Raw genomic sequence first — 19,323 nt, forward strand, 5'->3', positions numbered from 1 at the left:
AAATCATATTTCCAAGTAAAAGATACTGAAACAGAACTATCCTGAATGGATATGAATCAGCTTCTGCTCAGATGATGCACTACCCACAGTTTGTTTAACAATGGCTGAATTCCAAACAGGAACTGGATAATTCCCTTCCTACGTTTACTTGCAATCCTCATAGTGGAATATTTTGTGGAATAATTATAGTTGCTAATTTGTCAAATTTCACTTTAGACAGTGCTGCTGGAAAACAGTGCTGGAAAATGGATACTGCTGCAGTTTGTACTTGATTATGTCTATCCTGCATCTAAATATAAGTTATCTTCTCCAAGCTCAAAGTATGAAGTTGTTTGGGAAGTCCAGCTTGCCTTCCTGGGCAGGCTGGATTTTCCAGCTTTTTTAGAAAGGTTGCTGAGTCAAAGGGGAAAAGGTAGAAAATAACCACCTTCCTCTGAAGGCTTTTTCTGTGTTTTCCTCCAAGATCTGTATCAGCAAAAGGTGTTTTGCTCTTGGTCTGAAACAGAGTTTTCACTATTTTTTTTATTACTGTATAATGTTAATAAAACCTCAGAAAGTTCAATATCATGAAAATCCATTTGCCAAAGATTCTCTAGAAAAATCATTCTGTTTTGAGACCTTAATTTAATACTAAAGGTATGGGAAAACAGTAAATAGATGCAAGAAATGCTTTAGAGGCCAGTGTTTCTGCAACTCCACAGTTCTCATTATTTCCCCTTTAAGCAATGCATCCCAGCCATGACTGTCAGATGAACTGGATCTTGCATCGCACAAGGCATAATCTCCCATTGGGAAAAAAATATTCAGAAGGCATCCAAGAGTACGCTGAGAGCAAGAGCATCATTTAAGCAATGAGTAGCTGCTGACTCACCAGAAAAAAAAAATCCTGCAGAGGCAGCTAATTTCCCTGGAGCAATACTTAGCGTTTGTAAACAGGGCCGTGCATCTCCCGAGCTGTGCAAACATCTAATCACAGATCACTTACACACACAGATCCCTTCTCTGAGTCACTTTGGACTCCTCTGCTCCCAAAGAATATCATCCAATCTCTCCTCTTGACTTCACTTGTTTATCTTTCCTTGTAGAAGTTGCTCAGGACAGGAAAAGGGAAGTGAAAGTCCCAGGATTTTTCACATTGCTTGGGAGAGTAGGGGTCCAACTCCTGCTGGACAGCAGAGTAACTGGGGTCTTAATTGCCTTTGGAAGTCACTCCTTTTAAATTAAATATTAATCTCTCAGGAGATGATGACAGAAATGTCTATATTTCTGACATGTATGATGTGTTTATCACTATAAGATGCCCTGTGGTGTTTATGGATGTCTCCAATAAATAGTAGAGGTGAGAAGGGAGACACAGGTTGAGGGACAGCTGAAGAGAAACAGACATTTGCTCTAGATTTACACTGATATTTCATCATAGATTTGATACTTGACTTTTCAACCCTTTGCTAAATGACTCCATATTATAGATGGATAAATTAAATAGTCAGAACTTTCTAGACCTTTCCTTTATATTTAATGTCATCTTGGGCCAACGAGCCTGGAAAGGTGAAGAATAAGAGCAGGAGCTGAGTACTTTTTACATAGTTATCTTGATGCTCAACTGAACTAGAAATAAAAAGACTGCTTTACTTTTAAGGTCATCTGCCCTAGATTTGGGGAGGGCATTAACGTGCCATAGTTGGCAAATTAATTATTAAATACACACCCAATGTAAATACAAACCCAGGTGAGGAATTAGTATTCTTCCAAGTGTGTTTCTATGTATATTTATTAACAATGCGTCTTGATCCATACGATGTACAACCACTGCTTCTTTACTTCTAATAGAAAACTCAAATCACCAACAGTGTCCCTAAAATACAACATTTTAGTTTCTAATCAACTTCTCAGTGAGTTCTGCCTTTAAATTTGATGTGCTTTTTAGCAGCTCTGAATGGGGCATTGGATTAAGTGTCAGAGATCTCAGGTTGGATTTCCGCTGCAGCCTTCTTCTTTCAAACATTATTTTTGTTATTAAACTATGGTCAAATACAATGCCTTCTATTTCTGAAAATGAAACCTTAGCAAATTATTGCATCTAAGACTGTAAATATATGTGTGTATATAAAATTAAAAACTCTGTAGCGTGGAACAATAAAAATGGAAGGGCTGCAACAAGGAATAGATGAAAAGAAAAGTAGTGTGTAGCAGCTTGTAGTAGGTATCAAAAAGATGCACGCCTTGACTTTATTCCATTTTCTTCCTCATGAGCAGAAGTTGGTAATCAACTATTTTAATACTTTTTCAAAAGCTGCCTAGGACCCCCAGCTACTAAGCTGTAAAGGGAATGGGTAAGTCCCCAGAAGGCTTCCTTTCTTTTCTTTTATAAATATGTAGTGGGAAAAAGCAAAATAATAATTAAAAAAAAAAAAAAAGAAAAACACACACAGCTTCAAAGTTATATGTAAAATCACTTTCCTTTATCTATTACCTTGCCTAGTGTAACGTACTAAAGCAGTTTTCTGAATGTTATGGAATTTAATGTTAAACAAAAATAAGCAGAAACAGAAATCTGTTTTAATTTCTCTCTAATTACTTTCTCAGAACCAATCAAGCTGCCAGTCAGGGGAATTGAAGACAGCAAACACATCAACATTTACCATCCTTGTTTTCACATAGAAAACTTAGTTACTTTGTTAATGGACAAAAAAAGAGGTTTCAAGTGTAGGTAACGGATTATTTCTCAAAACAAGATTTACATTATTTTGTTTCAAGTTAATTTTGAGATTGCTTTTTCCCAGCACAATCCGTTAGAAAATGATGCCTGCCAAATCTCAGGAAGGTTCTTTTGAAGATGATGAAAAAAGTCCTAAATTAAAGTAACAGTGATAACACTTCCATTTATTGAAAATAAGGATAAGAATGCCGAGTTAAAAAGTGTCTTTAGAACAAATACATTTCTAAAGATCAGAAATCAGTTTGAAAATTATTTCTTTTGCATCTGCACTTGTGAAGTCATGTACATATTGCTAAAACTCTGACAGTTTCTCTTTCTCATGTAACAGAAAGTATGGGCTTAAGGTTTTCAAAGTTACCTGCACCCATAGGAAAACTACAATATATACTTGGATTATTGTATTTCTTTATGCTATTGTATTTCTTTATGCTGGATCTGAAAAGCATGTGATTTGTTTTCAGAGGAAACTGTACTCCTAAATTCCTTTGAAAAATCTCCCTCACTAAATCTGTTATCACCCTAATTCTTTATACAGATAACAAAAGGCATCTGTCCTTTCTTTTCTTTACATGCTTAACAAAAATAGTTTAGTTAATTCTAAATGACAGGCATGGCAAAAAAAAAAAGTGGAATAATGAATCTGTAAATTGAGATATTTTTGCTTAGGTTTTTTTTTGTTTGTTTGTTTGTTTTCCTCCTTTTTTCTTTTCTTGAATATTTTTGGTTGGGGAATTTTGAGGGTTAGTTTTGTTTCCTGTAGATTTATTCAAGTAGTCTGCAGGCAAGGAAGGGAGAGGTTTGTATTTAAGGTATCAGTCTGGAAGACAGGAGTTTACATCTTTCCCTGCCTGAGATGTTTGCTTCTGAGTTGGATACCAGCTGTTCTTGGGTTGGAATATTTCTGCAAAACACTAATAGCATAGCATTCCTGAAAGTCTCAGAAATGAAGATGTGTGAAGGAAAGCAATGACTGCACAGCATTTCAGTTTTTGTTTAATTTCTTGTGAAATAAATTTTCAGTTCTTTTTATTAAGAACAACAAACAAAACAAAGAAAGGAACAGAAAATGCCAAAATTCAGCCACCTCAGCTTCAGCCCTTTTCCATTCCCTAAATTTCAAGCACTTATGTAAGGAAGGATGCACTTGACTTGCAGAAGGATGCCTGAGGCCAGGATGCAGCTTCTGGGAGAGGTGGGGAGAGGAGGAAAGGCCCTCTGAGATTTAGTGTGGGTTTACTTAAACATGGACTGTGGCCAAGTAATTATTATTTTAGTTTTGTTCTTCTTTTATTGCCTATTTGTGTAGAGCCTTTGGTTCTTAGATGGTATTTGTTCATTAAGTTGAACTTAGTTGAACACTTTAATCTTTTTGCGGTTTATGGTTTTTTTGGTTTTTTTTTTTTTTTTTTTTACGAAAACCTCATTTTCCTTGGTTACCCGCTCTTTGGATGTGGTTATTGAGCTCACTCGGAGATGAGGTCTGCTTGCAGACAGAATTACTTAAATAATTGTGGAAAGGGGATTTTTCAAATGGCAGCACAAAAGTTCTCCTTTTGAACTTGAGAATATTTGCATGGGCATGAGAGGTTTCTGAGAGCCCAGAAGGTAAAACTTTGTTGTGCAAGCTCATGGAATGGAGAAAAACTTTATTTTTCTGCAGCATTGTAGTTTTGTTTCACTGCTTCAAATTGCTGTTTTTTCTTGGTTCCCAGGTCCTGAGCAAGAACTATAAATGTCACAATATGCTGAGTTAATGAGGGAGCACCAGGCTGGGCTCTCTCTGCAAGACTTTGCTTTGTGGTTTTAAATCAGAAAATCAGAGCCTTAAATTTATCTGAACGTAGCCTCCTTTTTGCCTGTGTGGTTTAATGTGGCTTAATTAACTAATGTCTTAAGTGAGGATTCAAGTACCCATGTAGATTAAATGAGCCAATTTAGGATCCTGCAGGAGCTGAGTCCCTCTGAAAATACATCCCTTCTTCCACAAAGGAATACAGAAAACACTTAAGAGGCGGTTTGATGGCGGGGGCTGCAGGGGTGGTTTCTGTGAGAAGCTGCCAGAAGCTCCCCCATGTCCGGCAGAGCCAAGGCCGGCGGCTCCAGGCCGGGCCCAGCAGGGCCGGGGCAGCGGCCCAGGGACGGCAGATTTGGGACCGGGGACGAGCGGCCGCGCAAGGGCAAATGGCAGCCCGAGAGAGGAGCGAGAGCCGCGGAGGAAGGGCTCTGCAGAGCCCGGGGCAGGGCAGAGGAGGGGCGGGAGGAGCTGCGGGGCCCGGGCTGAGATTGCCTTGCTGTGGCCCCGCAGCCCGTGGAGCTGCCCGGGGTGCAGAGATCCAGCCGGGGCTGTGGAGGAGCCCACGCTGGGGCAGGAGCAAGCCCAGGGGAGGCTGTGATCTCCTGGGGGGGCCCTGCTGGAGCAGGCTCCTGGCAGGACCCAGGGAGAGAGGAGCCCCTGCTGGAGCAGGCTCCTGGCAGGGTTTGTGACCTCACAGGGGAGCCCGCACACTGCAGAGTGTTTGTTCCTGAGGACTGCACCTCACGGGAGCGTCCCTGTGCTGGAGCAGGATAAGAGGATGAGGAGTGATCCCTCCCACCCATCTGGTCTCAACCCAGGAGCCTTTCATAATTACAGTGATGCTTTCTCTCCTCTGTCCAGCTGAGGAGGTGAATGACAGAGCAGCTTTGGGGGCACCTTCCATCAGCCCAGGCTGCTCCCTGTGAGGGGAAGGTGGCAGGTGCTGGGCAGCCCCAGGAACATCCCTCGCAGGGCCCAGGTATGGCCCCAGACCTGGGCAGGAGCTGCCACAGGCGGCCAAGAACTTCTGGAGAAGAGTTGGGGCTCCCCTGTCCCCCACCTCAGCAGCTCTAACGTCATCTGGGGATCCCTAGAGGAGTGAGAAGCAGAGCTGAGGTCACAGGTAGAAGCCAGCAATGTTTTTGTATATAAATTTGAGGAGTGTTAGCTCCATAAACATCAAATGTGAATTAGAGAGCTTGGACTGTTGCACTCTGAAAACCCTGGCTGGTCAGACAACAACTTTCTCCAGTTCCTGTCTGCCCGCCCTGTGCATTCCTGTTTGCCGTGAACTGCCTTCCCCTGGATCGTGGTCCAGCTCTACCACACGCCATCCCAGCAGGGCTCCTGCTGCCTCGGCATCCACGTTACCTGCAGACAGTGCCAGGTGCTGGTCATTGTTTGACGTCAGTGGAAGTTCACACTTATTTTCTCCTATGTATTTATTTTTACATGATTGACTATTTACTGCAACAGCAAAACTATCTGTTGTGCTAAGAAGACAAGTTCTGCATAGATGAGGAGCCTGCAGCATCAGACTTAGGGAGAAATTCTTTAAACAGCTAAATCAAAGGAAATATCTTAATTTCCAAAGCTGTACTGCACAAGACCAAGGAGAGTGGTGTACTTCTTAAGAGCCACCATAACAGACACTGGGTTTAGAATAATTGAATCATTAGAATTAAAGATCTCCAAATCAGGATCCAAAGACTCTTCTGAATTTAGTAATTTAGACAATATTACTGTTGAAATGAGAAAAGCATTGTATTATAGGAGTTAAATGGTAAGCTCCTACGCACAGAACAATTATAAGTTATTCAAAACCCTTTCTGCACAAGGGCATTTATAAAAATGCAGAGGCTCATCACACCTTGTATAGACTCTGAGGCAATTAATGGTGAAGGCTTCTGGAAACAGAAATGAGACTTGATAAGTAATTGCTAGATAAACATTATAGAAATGCTGAGGTTCTGGGTTTAGGAGTGAGAAAGGCTTCTAAATGCCTCAGATGCTCCTGTGAATGTCGCTGCTTGTTATATCTCTGCAGCATTTCAGTGTCTAAGTGCCCATTTTAAGATACTTTGGGCCTGATTAAAAAATAATAATGCCTGAGTAGTTGAGATACCAAGGCAATTCAGTCAAACTGTTGTGAGGCTGAGTTGTGTTATGATTAGAGTCAAGACTGTCAGTGATTACTTTGCCAACTTGTATTTTAATATCTAAATAATAATAATTTTTGTGGCTACTGAGGCTTTTTTGTCTGAATGCTGGTTGTTCTACCTCATTAGTAATGGGCATCCCCATGTAACCTGGGCTCTGGAGCTGGACCGGCCACCACAGGGTTAATTCCTAGATGAAAAGTGCTTCTTGTCCTTCTTTGAAGGATATGGATATGATATTTGGTTTCTCCTCTTTAGAACTCTTCTTTTCTTCCTGATGAGGAATGGAAAAATATTTTGAATTTTAGTACTGTTTATGATACAAGAAATTGTTTCTTGCTCTGCTTCATTTACAGCAGTAAGAAAAAAATAAAATATTTTGATGGTAAAGAATTGGTGTCCTTAAAATATTTTTAGAAAAATATTTTTCCAGACCATGAATAGAAAGAATCCTCTTACATGGATGTTTATTGTGAATGTTTTTGCATGTAGTTGTTTTTATGAAGCTATTTTGATGGTCTCAAATATATTCTCATTTTCTTAGCTACTACTTATGGAAATGACTTTATACAACTTATTTATAACTTAAATGTAGGGTCGTGACTTTATCTTGAATGTTATGCCCTACTGGAGTAAAAATACAGTTATATACACTTGTACTGAGGCACCAACGGAGAAAAAAAGCCTGTGCTTTCTGTAGGTTGTTATTGCAGCTCTATTTTACTGAGTTGGCTTACAAGACAAAAATGTTCATTCTTTATTTGTGTGAACAGCCAACTGTAGCAGCACCAGTGTCTGTAACTGGATTTCATTATGGAAATTCAGCTAAAAAGGGCCACAGGCACAAAAATCCATTAAAATGTTTCTATTGCTTTACATATTCTTCTGTGATAAAAATAGCCCTATATTTGAATTTAAGAAGCTTTAGCCTAAAGGGTAGCAGATGGATATTAAGGAGATTATAATAAAGAAGGGTATTATAAAAAAAAAGCGGATGGGGGAAGAACCATTCTTTCATATTTAGGGAAACCATTTGTAATAACAAAGGTATTGAGAAAATGATCTGTTCCTAGGTAATCAATAATGACTTGTTGATTCTTTGGTTCTCTATGGAGTCCTGATGCAAAAATAGTTCATTTTGTAATAAACTAATGCAAGTGACATCTAAAAAATTTAGATCTATCTAGGACACTTACATTGTCCCCGTAACAATGTAAAATGTGATGAGTGGCTGTGATCTGAGCCTATTTTGAAATAAACAGCAAATGCTCTTTGGCTTAGTGGGAGTCTCAAAAGGCAGCCTTCAGAAGTCTCTGGGAACATGCAGCCTTTGCCAGTTCTAGACACGATTTCCCTTCTCGTAAATCTACTTTGTATCTGAACTTTTTTCCCTACCTCTGCAGATTTGTCCTGGCAGATTTAGAGGTTTTTTCAAGTTTATTGAAAATTTCTGGTCCCTTTGGAGTCCAGACAGAGCCTTCCAGCAGCCAGATGAGATTTTCTGCTTCAATCACAGCAGTCCCTCCCTCCTGCGTGTGCACAGATCACTTGCACTGAACAGCGCAATACCCTCATGTTAAGTTTGAGACAAATCACACTTAATTGTCACTTTTGCATAGGAGAAGAACAAATCCATGGCATATCTGACAATTCCCAGGACTGTGGGACTGAAACATTAATGATGCATAGGGACAAGGCTGCAGCCAAACTGTCCAGCAGGATTGAACAATACAGTAGAGTGGCTTTTCTCTTCTTGGAAGCTGGACAGGCTGTGTCCTGCATCCTCTGCCCTTTGGAAAGGGGTGGTTCTTGGGTTGCCGGGGTTGCTGCATCACTGGATGTCTGTGGTGAAAGGTGGGGGAGCTGACAGGAGGGAAAAACAGCCCCCAGATGTGTCCTCTCTCAAGCTCTGTGGTGTGCTGGCTGGAGGTGGCCCACTTAAGTCTGATGGGATTAACTGGCTTCAGTGGGCTTGACATCTGTGTGAGTAGGGTTAGACTTTCCCTTCAGTTTAGCTGGCCCTAATAACACTTCAGTGATTGCATTCCCCTGCTTATACTTTCCATGTCTTGGCTGAATATTGTGAGCTGTGCTATTATATATATAAGGATGGATTTGTTAGATATTCCTCTTGCTCTTTGAGTGAGCCCTGGGACTTTTCCAGCAAAAGATAAGGGAAGAAAGGAACGGGAGGAAAAGGAAACAATTGCAGGTCTTAATAACTAAGAAGAGTTAAACCAAGAGATGACTGCTGCAATGCCTAAATGTCTTTGGCATCACTTTAATGTGAAACCTTTTCATCTGTTACACCTTCACAAGGCAGATCTCGCTACACTCACTCCCTTTGAGTTTTGTGCTTCCATTTCTGTCTTAATTACCTCTCTGAGTGAGACTTCTCTTCTGTCTTAGAGGAGGGGATTTTTTTAATGCAATGTTGTATTTTTTTATTTATAAATGTATAAGTGTATATATGTCTAGAGAAAGTTGGATTCAAATCTTTTGTTCTTGGCACTCACCATATGCTACTGTTTAATATTTAATCAGCCCCACCTCATCAGAAACACTGCTGGCCTCATTAGATAATTAATGGCTGCCTGTGTCTCATTTGCTTCAGTTGATACATCTGCAGCCAGTAATTAGAGCAGGAGTTTATTAGTTGCACTGGCTTAGTTTATTTGTGAAACAATCTCTCCTTTGATTGAAGCCGTTGGGATTGGCATATGTGGACAGCCTGCCTCCCTGTTCAGTAGGGCTCTTTTGTTTACATTTTTGCTACAGTTTTGCAACACTGCACATCCTGGCAGTCCTAGGAACAGTTGGTGGTGAAGATTTGCCTTTTATAATTTAGAAGATAATTGGGTAATTCAATGCAGTAAAGCTACTGCAAAGCAATTCTGTAACTTTGGGGGAGGGGTGAGGAGGGAAATCTGGTAGACAATTTGTTCTGTTATAATTTTCATTTTTTTATTATTATTTTCAGACATCTTAATACATATCCTCTCTATATGAAGGCTATATGTGCATAGCACAATGTGTTTGGTAAGCTTTCAAGCCACAACTTTTTTTATCTTGATATATTAGCTATGACAAAAACAGTATTCTTAAGTATTGCTGCGTTATCACATGCTGGTGTCAGTAACCATTTTCCTTAATGAATTCCTGTATTAAGACTCTCTCTTTGGTCTGTCAACTCATTTGCAAGTGTGTAAAATGTCCTGTGGTATTTTCTTCTGGCCCTGTGAATTTATGACAAGTCTCTCACTGAGCAGTCTGAAGGAAAAGCTTTATACAACTGATCACATTAAAATAATGAGATGAATTGTTCCTGCCTCTGAGAGAAAACAGAAGATCTCATCAGAAATGTCTCTGAAAGGTCCTTTCCTATCATTATACTCTTAATCCTGATTAAGTGGGCTTGTTTTTTTTTCTGAGAAAATAAGTCTCTCTAGCTCCTTCTTTTCCTCCTAACAAGGTTCTTGTAGCAATGATCCTCCAGCCAGGCAGAAATCTGAATGGGGAGCTCTCCCTCCACATTGTCTATTTTTGTCTTGCATGTTTGCTGGGCACCTTGCCTTGGCATTGCCTTTATATGCAGAGGTACTGCAGAATTCTGCTCTGGAATAGCAGGTGTGTGTTTGACAGCCTCTGGCAACATGATGCAAGAGTTAACTGTTAATGTAGGGAAGAAATTAAGTCAGATTCAATTACCTTTACCACTAGAAAAGCAAACTGAAATTTGGTTTATTTTTTGCATATTTATTTTCCAAAGGGCCGGGTTATTGAGCCAGCACAGATTTTTTTTTCAGATTGAGAAAAGGTGATTTGGGCTGTTGACTCTGGCTCTTCTTTTGTCCTCAGTGAGGATTCTCTTGCAATGAACATTTCTGGATAGGTCTTGTTCCAAGATTAACACATCAGATCTCTTTGCCCATGTGAAGAATTCCTGCAATTAAGCCTAATTTCTCTTACAGTACCTCTTCTATCTACCAGCATGTGTGTTCCTGAAAGCATATCATAAGTTTTCAATATGCTAGGATGCTCTTTTCCTCCTTGTTGTACCTCATAAAACCAGGGGAATGCAATTGTCAATGATTTTTGCCTTCAGCCTTGCTGCAGAAGAGAGGTTCTAGTCAAAATCAAGCTACACCTTCTTTTAACCTACCTGCAAACCAGGTAAATTGACTGCAGGTTGGAGGCATCCTCAGCCCCTAGAGGACTGGGTTAAAAGTAATCCTGGCTGGGTTATTCAGGTGAAGACATGAACTGTCAACTTGGAGCTGGCAACTCCTCACCCTTGTTCTCTTCCTGCAGAGGTGAAGTGTCTGTAGCTGTCTCTGTGGGGAAGCCTTATTTCCTTTATTGTGTGCATGTGGATAGGTTCTTTATTGTTTGTTTTTTTCCCCTGTTTTGCAAGCCACACTTCCTACTTGAGCCCAACTACCTCTCTCGCGTAGCTGGTTTTTTTGCCCGATATTGTTGCGATATTGAACCCTGGTGAGGAGCTAGAATTTGTGATAACCACATCTTTAAAAGACTGGTACCAGGCAGCCTGGCTGCACAATTGGAAAGGGTGTCAGCCAGCAATAGTTTTACTATAGCTCCAAGCAATCGTTTCCTTATCAGTCTTCAAAACATTAAAAAGTCTTTTCTTCTACTAGATAATCCTTTATCATCCCTCTGTAGCTCCACTTAGCCTACACTAGCAGATTCAGTGTGTTTTGACAGTTCTGACCTGATGAAAAAGCTTGTGCTGTGTTTGTAATTGATTGTACCCATAAATGGCTCACAGACTCTATTTTGGTTCTGTTGTTCACTGTGTCACTTGAGCTTTTTGTTTGTGTTTCTCTGCTTCGATTTCCCCACCGTGAGAAGAGCTTTGCAGAAACAAGTTTAGACTCATTCACAAGGTGGTGTTGGGCTGCCTCTGGGAAGAGGGCAGGAAGGAGAGACAGTCATCAGTGTTTTCTGATGCAAAGCAAGAGGGAAATGATGGCTGCTGTGCTCCAAGGGGATGCACAGGCTGCCTGGGGATTTGGATCAGTTGGTTAATAAACACTCCCTCCTCCAGACTTTGCTGTCACTGCTTTTGATCAGTTTTAAGTCCTCATCCTAGTAACGGTTGACTTTTGCTTTCCCTTATTCTGGTACAGGGGCACCACCTAAACCATGTTTGGGTTAAATTCCTAACTGGCAGCATTTGATGTGCCTGCATGACTAATTATAACATGCATTTGGCTAGAACAGTAGGGATCTGTGTGGATTGCCTGCCCTGCTGCATGGATATTACATAATCATGTTAGTTGTATGGTTTGCAAAGATTTCCAAACACTAATTTTTTCCTCTGAATCCTCCCAATGTCTTATGAAGGGTAGTTTAAATGGCAGGCTTCTGAAGGCTGATTATTTAATGGCATTTTATTCAAAACACCATGTGGGTATTTAACTTCCTAAGTTGCCCCTCAGAAATCAGGTTGATATTTTGAATGATAAACCTGAAGTTTGAGTTTGTATCCCTGATTACTTTTATAAGCTCAGAGGATTCATTATAGTGCATGTATTCTGCTCTTTTTTTTTTTTTTTTTTCACCTTTGCAGGGTAAGGTGTGGAAGTTAAAGGCAAGGGCATTTTTTAACTGATTCTTCAGAGAGCCCCAAAAGTCTTTTTTTTTCCCCACCACTGACACTTTATGGCAGCTTAGCCTTGTACACCATCTCTTTAGGTCTGGTTATTCAACCATTTAATACAGAATTTACAAGGCTAGAAAGCAGTTCTTAAAAAAATCATTAGAAAATGAAAATTTTGCAGACTACCACAGTCTGTTAGACAAGTCATTTAAAGTAATAAATAGATGAAACCTATTCTCACAAGCTGAATTGTAAGAGAAATTTATCTGATATATATAATGGTGAGAGAGACACTGGCACACATACTATTTCAATTGTAAAATGATGAAAAGTTACAATAAATCTCCCTGTGTATGGCTTTTCTTTCCCCTTTAAACATTCTAATGTCATTGTTGTCAGGTTTCTATATTCAGAGTCTATCTCCTTTCAGTAATCTCAGGCTCGCCTGCTCTCCAAGGGACACAATTATGTTAGTTCCAAATAAGAGCTCTTTGATCTCTTTTTATTCCTCCTTTGTTTCTGCACAATGAAAGTGAGAGGAACTCAATTAAAGTGACTTACTCTGGTCTCTTGACAGAAATTGTTACAAGTAAAGGGTTTGATTCTCTCCTCAGTTAAACCGGTGTTTTGCTAGTGTAGCTACACTGACGCTATCAGAGCTGCATTGATGGAAAGCTGCTGCAATGGAAGAAAGGTTCAATCCTCAAGTTTCTCCAAATAGGCCATTCGAAGAAACTACCACTTTCTTTTTCTCAGCTGAATTGAAAGCAATTTAATTGGCTTTCAGAGTAGGCTGTCCAGTGAAAGAAGCCCAGACTGAAGGTGACCATGATGGCAACATGAAGGGGAGGCACACTGTGTGATGAAACCTTGTTTTGCATTAGTGTGGTAATCCCTTAAAAGCAAATTTTGAGAATAATGTGCCCATGGCTGTCATTGTTGTCACACTTTAAACAGGGGTATTACTCAGGATTTTATCTGTAAACTCATGTCTTTAACTGCCTTGCCACACACCATGTGTTCTTAATTTTTTTTTTTTTTTTTTTTTTTTTGAAAGGCATAAATTTCAGGTAGCATGCACTCAGCTTTTGCTTTAAATCCAAATAATATTTGCTATCCTCAATGTGTGTTTTAGGTCATAAGTCCATCTGTCTCTTGAAAGATCCAGAGATTTGATAGAGCCTGCAGGGATTATGCACACTTTGTAATTGCTACAAAATGAGATTCTTCTCTTGATAAAATGGGAACCTTAACCATTGCTATATGTGTTGCTGTTCGGAAGACAAGTTCAGGATAGAAAATCATCGTTGCAAACTTGAAATATTCCACTGAAAACAGAGTACGTGGGCTCTTTGCCCTTTGTGAAATATAGTCATCAGTGTTTTGTATAACTCTGGGTTTTTTTGCATAATATTCATCTTTCTTTGTATTTGGATAGATCATTATGGTTAAAAGAGATCTGTCAATTCCATAACTGATATTGGATACCATTTCTCCTTTGCACCTTTTATTTGGAGGCATTGTTTCCTAGATAAATCCTGTGAACGGCTTTTGTCATTCAGTGGAGTAATTCAATGCTCAGCTGTGTACCAGCCTTATTCATCCTCTAAGTTTGTGGTCCTTGAGTTCTTCAGCTTGTTAGAGCATCCTTGTCAAGCTTTATTTGGGAAACCATCTGATTTGGCTGCCATTTCACTTTTGTCAAGATTCACTTATTCCCAGCATGCAAAACTGATTTTCCCACTAACCCTCAGAGGTATGAGAAAAGCAGTTCATATTGTCAGGGTGGTTACTCTGTCTCTGAAGACTCTCTTCTCCTCTGCACCTATTTCACTCCTGGGTTAACCCTTCTCTCAGCAAATATTGTCCTCCTGGGAAGTCCCATTACGCTGTTTTGTGAGGTTCCTGTCCCGACAGGAGTAAGGATGTGTTTTTTGACAGGGAATACTGTGGTGGTAATAACTGTGATTGCTGTCAGAAGAAGGTCTCAGAAACTCATTTGTTGTTTTTTCTGAAATAATTCTTCTCTGCTTCTAAGCAAAAAGGATTGAAACAAAGGCAACGTGTTTGTTATGAAGAAGATGGATTTTACAGGCAAGCCAGAGATGAAGGACAAGCGAAGAATGCGAGCGTGGGAGGCATCGCTTTGCTCTCCTGTGTCACAGACAATTTGGACTTGTTGAGAATGGATCTAATGATTTCCAGGATATTTGATCAATTCTTATTTAAGCAAATTCTCTCTTTGAATTTCAAGGTGATTCAGTGATTAAGGAATGTTTTAAACATCTCTATTTCCCTTTCACTGTGTGAATTTTTTTTAATGCCAATGAAGAATGATGGTCTGCTGAGAGATGTTATTTAGACAATAAAATAAGGAGACAGCAACTTTTGAAATCTTCCAAATGGTATTTTACAACGATGATACACTGCTGGATTTGGCTGCTGTACCTCATACTCTCAGGGTAAAAAAAAAAAAAAAAAAAAGAGGAAATGTAGGATACAAGAGTTCATGAAAAATCATATACAGGAAAGTCTGACTGCTGTATAGCAAGACTTTTTTCCATATACTCAAAATATAAAAAATAGAAAGAAATCATCAGTGTTATTTTCCCTGTGCATAGTTGATGAACAGTAGACCAACCAATGAAATGGAAGGGCAGGAAATCTTAAGGTGGAAAGAAATTCAAGGAGCATTGGTGTTTTATATGGCTTATCTGCATGCAGAGCATCCTGTATTACAATGCACCTGTGACTGAAATAGATCTTAGAGAGCAGAGCTATTTCTAAGAGTTTTGATTAATATTACTTAATTTAAAAATACTGTCTACTCACCATTTGAATGTTTGGGGAGGTCAGGGAAGCCCTCTGAATTCTTGTCTGTTCTCTTGCTGGATTTTCCTGCCCAGCTTTTAGCGCACCTAGGGCCAAGTCACGCGAGTCCCGTCTTTGAGCAAGGCTCTTAGGAACTCAACTTCCATCATCTTAACAAAGGATTTGTACCACTGCTTGGGCTGTGATGATGTTTTCAGCCTGCTCACCACTCGGAGACATTCAAACTTCCTTTTTTTGCTTTACATAAAGGAAGTGAAAGAATTTTATTTTTTCTCCTTGCTTTTGGAAAAAATACATTTAAATCCTTTTTCTAGGAGAAATACTTTTATATAGAGTGAAAGCCTTTTAATGTCTGTCTTTTAGGTGACTTGCGTACTGAGCTTTGACTGTTTAATTTGTGTGCTTATTAGTAAAATCCAGAATCCTGCATTTTCAGTAGGGCAGAAATGTCATTTGATTGCCAAGAGCTGGAATGATAGACATGTGTGCAGTAGAAGCATTGCTCTGTGTTAATACTGCTCCACAGATTTCAGTGGAAAATACCATCCTAAAAATGACAACGAGGAAAAAGATGAGTTATTACTCAGTTCTTCTGAGTAATATCTTCTTCCATGTGCTGCCAAGGTGAAGTTAGGCTGAGGTGAGGCCATGGCATCATTTTGTATCCATCTGATTCTGCTTCTACCTGTTCACCTGAGCAGGGTGGGGATTTGCTCTGTCCCTTCTCTTTATCTGCTACGCACAATGTAGGTGCTGCTACAGGAAAAACACAAATCTCTTTAGTCGTGTGCAGCCTCCCATGTATTTGGGTCTTACCGTATTACAGTTTTATCCCCTCCACACATACCTTTGGTTTTATCAGGCTCTCAGGAGGAGGTTTATCTTAAGCTTGGTGTGAAGTGGAGGTCTAAATTCTGAGCTGTCTCTAAATCAATTCACTCTTCCCTGGTAGGAAGAGTGCCATTCATGCCTGGAGTGGAGATAGCAGTCTTTTCAATATCAGTTAAATGTTTTATCCTTATTTATCTTATTTTAATTCAACCATTCTAAAGTACTTTTTGAAGTAATCAGGTATGACAGTGCTGGGGTTAATTAACAGTTGGTGTGCTGCCAGCAGCTTCCCCGTGATGGTATTGATGATGATACTGATCTTATCTGATACGCTTTGCTAAGGAAAAATAGTCAAGAAAGAAGCAAAGACATTATGATATGAATATATTAGGACAGTAGGTGTCCTTCCTGCTGTTTTATGGATGTGTCTAAAGGATTTCCTTTGTGAGAGAACAGAAGCTCAGCCTAACCCTTATAGGTATTGTACAATGAAAATCTATCATCAAATGACATCAAACACTCATCTTAAAGCCACAAAGCAAAGTATAAAGAAGTGTCTGAGAACCCATCTTGCTGGGAGTGCTGAAGTAGCATCATCCATGTGATTTGGAAGGTCAGTGATGTGTGTAGACACGGGTAGGTCCTATCCATGGGTTATGAACTTGCCACATTTTAAATCTGCAAGTCCCAGCTACACACGTATACAAACATTGAGACGTACTGAGGCCTTTGTTTCGTGAATCTGGGAATTTTGCAATGTCTGTTTGAGGTGCCCCTGTCTGAGAGGCACTTTTTGCCTTAGTGGCATAGGGCTTTGTTTGTTTTTGCTTGCCTGCTACAAATGAAATAGAAAATATGATGCCAATAAATCCTGTAAGAAATTTAAGAGCGAACAGCAAAGAAATCTCAGAGAAATAAATCACAGTGATAAATGCTTGTCATGCCTTTGGGAGAGACGGGCAAAACTAAAATCCCACCAGTGATATCGAAAGAAACCAGATGGCCCAGTTAAGACTGTGCTTTTAAAATGAGTGGTGGTTAGATTTGCCAAAAGCAAACTGTAAACTAGTGCATCTTTACCACTTCTCAAAGTCCTTTTCCAATATTGACCAGCTGTGTATGAGGCAAGAAGTCTGAAAATCCACACAATTTTACACAGTCTATAAGCACTGATGGGTTTTCACATAGTCATCAATCAAATTTGTGTACTGGGCTCTGTGTGTTTGCAGAATCAGGTAAAGGAGTGGTCCCTGCAGGCTACTGGAGCATTGTCACTTGGGAGAACTATGAGGATGAAAAGTCAGTGTAAAAAGGCAGGTGAATACACAAGACGTTAACCTGGCAAAAGTTGTCATCATTTTTGGGTACTGACTAGTAATTATTCATTGAGAAAATGGTGAGAATTAGTATCAATCTGATTTTGCTCCTTAAGATTGCAGTGAAATGAGATCTGTGGTTTGCAGTTTGGAAAGTAAATAACTTACTTTGATATACTTTATAGTTTTAATTCATTTTTCTTTTGAAATCCAGTCATGGTAAAGCTGTAATTGAGATGCGTTGGTTGAATTAGAGGATGAAGAAAATGGATTTAAAAAAACTTCATTCAAAAAGTAAGGCAGAAAATTTTTGGGAGCTCTGGTATCTCTGCAAATGCACTCTTTAAATCTGCCAAAACCAGTTCTGTGTTGTTCCTCTCACTTTGCAAGATACGGTGACAATCTTGCAGGTAAGGATTCTAGAACTCTCACAGTGAGATGACTTCTTAAACTGCCAGTGATGCTGGGGATGCAGTTGGATTGAATACCTCTACCAACCTACTCGTTCCTGCCATCCAGTCATATGAAATCACTTACAGGGTATGGGTCCTGGATCCCGTTCTCCCAGCTGGGACTTATTCTTTTTGCTGAGCTGGTGTTGCTCAGATACTGTGTGGATTTTTGGGGGGATCCAAGGTGTGGGTAGGTGTTGAGCAGGCTGACTGGCGTGGGAAGGCTCATCACACTTCATGGATTAGCATTGCAAAGAGCAGCCCCTTCAAACAGGACTGCTGTGTACCGTGTAATTGGTCTTTGAGAGAGTCTTACTAAGATATTTAATGCACCCAATTAAAAATAGAAAAATATATAGTATTTATAAGAGCTATAGAATTACTTTTAAATAATTGTAATTATGCTTTTTTCTTACTTATGTAAGTGATAACATCTGACCACGGGTCAATGCCTCTGTTCTGTTCCTAGTGATTTTGTTGCCAGCAGTGATCCACATAGCTGATGATATCTGTTAGGAAGTTCTTTGATGTCATGGAGACCTTCACCCCTGTGCTCTTTTTTTTTTTTTTTTTTTTTTTTTTTAAACAATCAGGCAGTAGTTTGTGCCTCAGTATTTCTGTGTGTACCTGCCTGCATACTTGGCAGAGTGTGACCTTCCAGAACTCCTTGGGTCATGTTGTTACTTTGTAGGAATCAGATTTTTTTCAGTTTGTGTTTCTGTCTATATAATAAGCAAAGGCCTTCCATATTTGTTTGAGCTGAGGATCATTATGAAAAAGAGTTGGGTTTATATGCGGTTATCTCCTTTGCTTTGACATTGGTGTTACTATTCATATTGTCATAATTCTTGTCTTCCTAAACAGCTCAGTAAGCTTTGAGTTTTTAGAGAGCTGTGGTGCAGCTATTTTGTTGTGATTTTTGTTGTGGCAAACTAGCCAAATAATACATCTTCTTTGGAGCAGTTTCTCAAACTTCATTAGTAAACCAAGCATTCATCTTTGGAGTTACAAAACTCTGTTACAAGACCAGTGAAGAAGGAATGTTTGACAGTCTTGTCACACGGGTTTTTGTTTCTTGGGTTCTTGGGGGTATTTTTGAGGAAATGGACAAAACTGTGGTTTGCCTGAAAGCTTAGTCTAGAGAACAAGTGATAAACAGATGAAATAAAACATATCTTGAATTCACTTGTGGAAAGTTTTGGTTGTAGCTTGCTGCATGATTTCTTGGAAGGCATTGCACCAAGGATTTTTGTTATTTCCAGATTTCAGTCACGAGAATACTCAGAATGCTGCAGAGTGATTTTATATAGTGATAACCTTGGTGCCAACGTGAACTAGAGAAGGAAAAGAGGAGAGATGAGAAACACATACATGAATTAGATTTGAGTTGTATTTTTAATATTTCATTTGCACTGGTTTGTTTTGTGGTATTGTTTTAAAACACCTGCATTTGGGTGGAATGAGCTGCATGAAACAAACAAAATCTTGACAATAAGATATATGATATATATAGTTTTAGAAATTTAGTTTAAAATAAACATACTTCAGCTTTAAAGGAACTCTTTCTTTTAAAACATCCTTTTCTCTAATTTTCTT

The sequence above is a fragment of the Hirundo rustica genome, chromosome 15 (assembly GCF_015227805.2).
Source record: "Hirundo rustica isolate bHirRus1 chromosome 15, bHirRus1.pri.v3, whole genome shotgun sequence".
Taxonomy (NCBI): domain Eukaryota; kingdom Metazoa; phylum Chordata; class Aves; order Passeriformes; family Hirundinidae; genus Hirundo; species Hirundo rustica.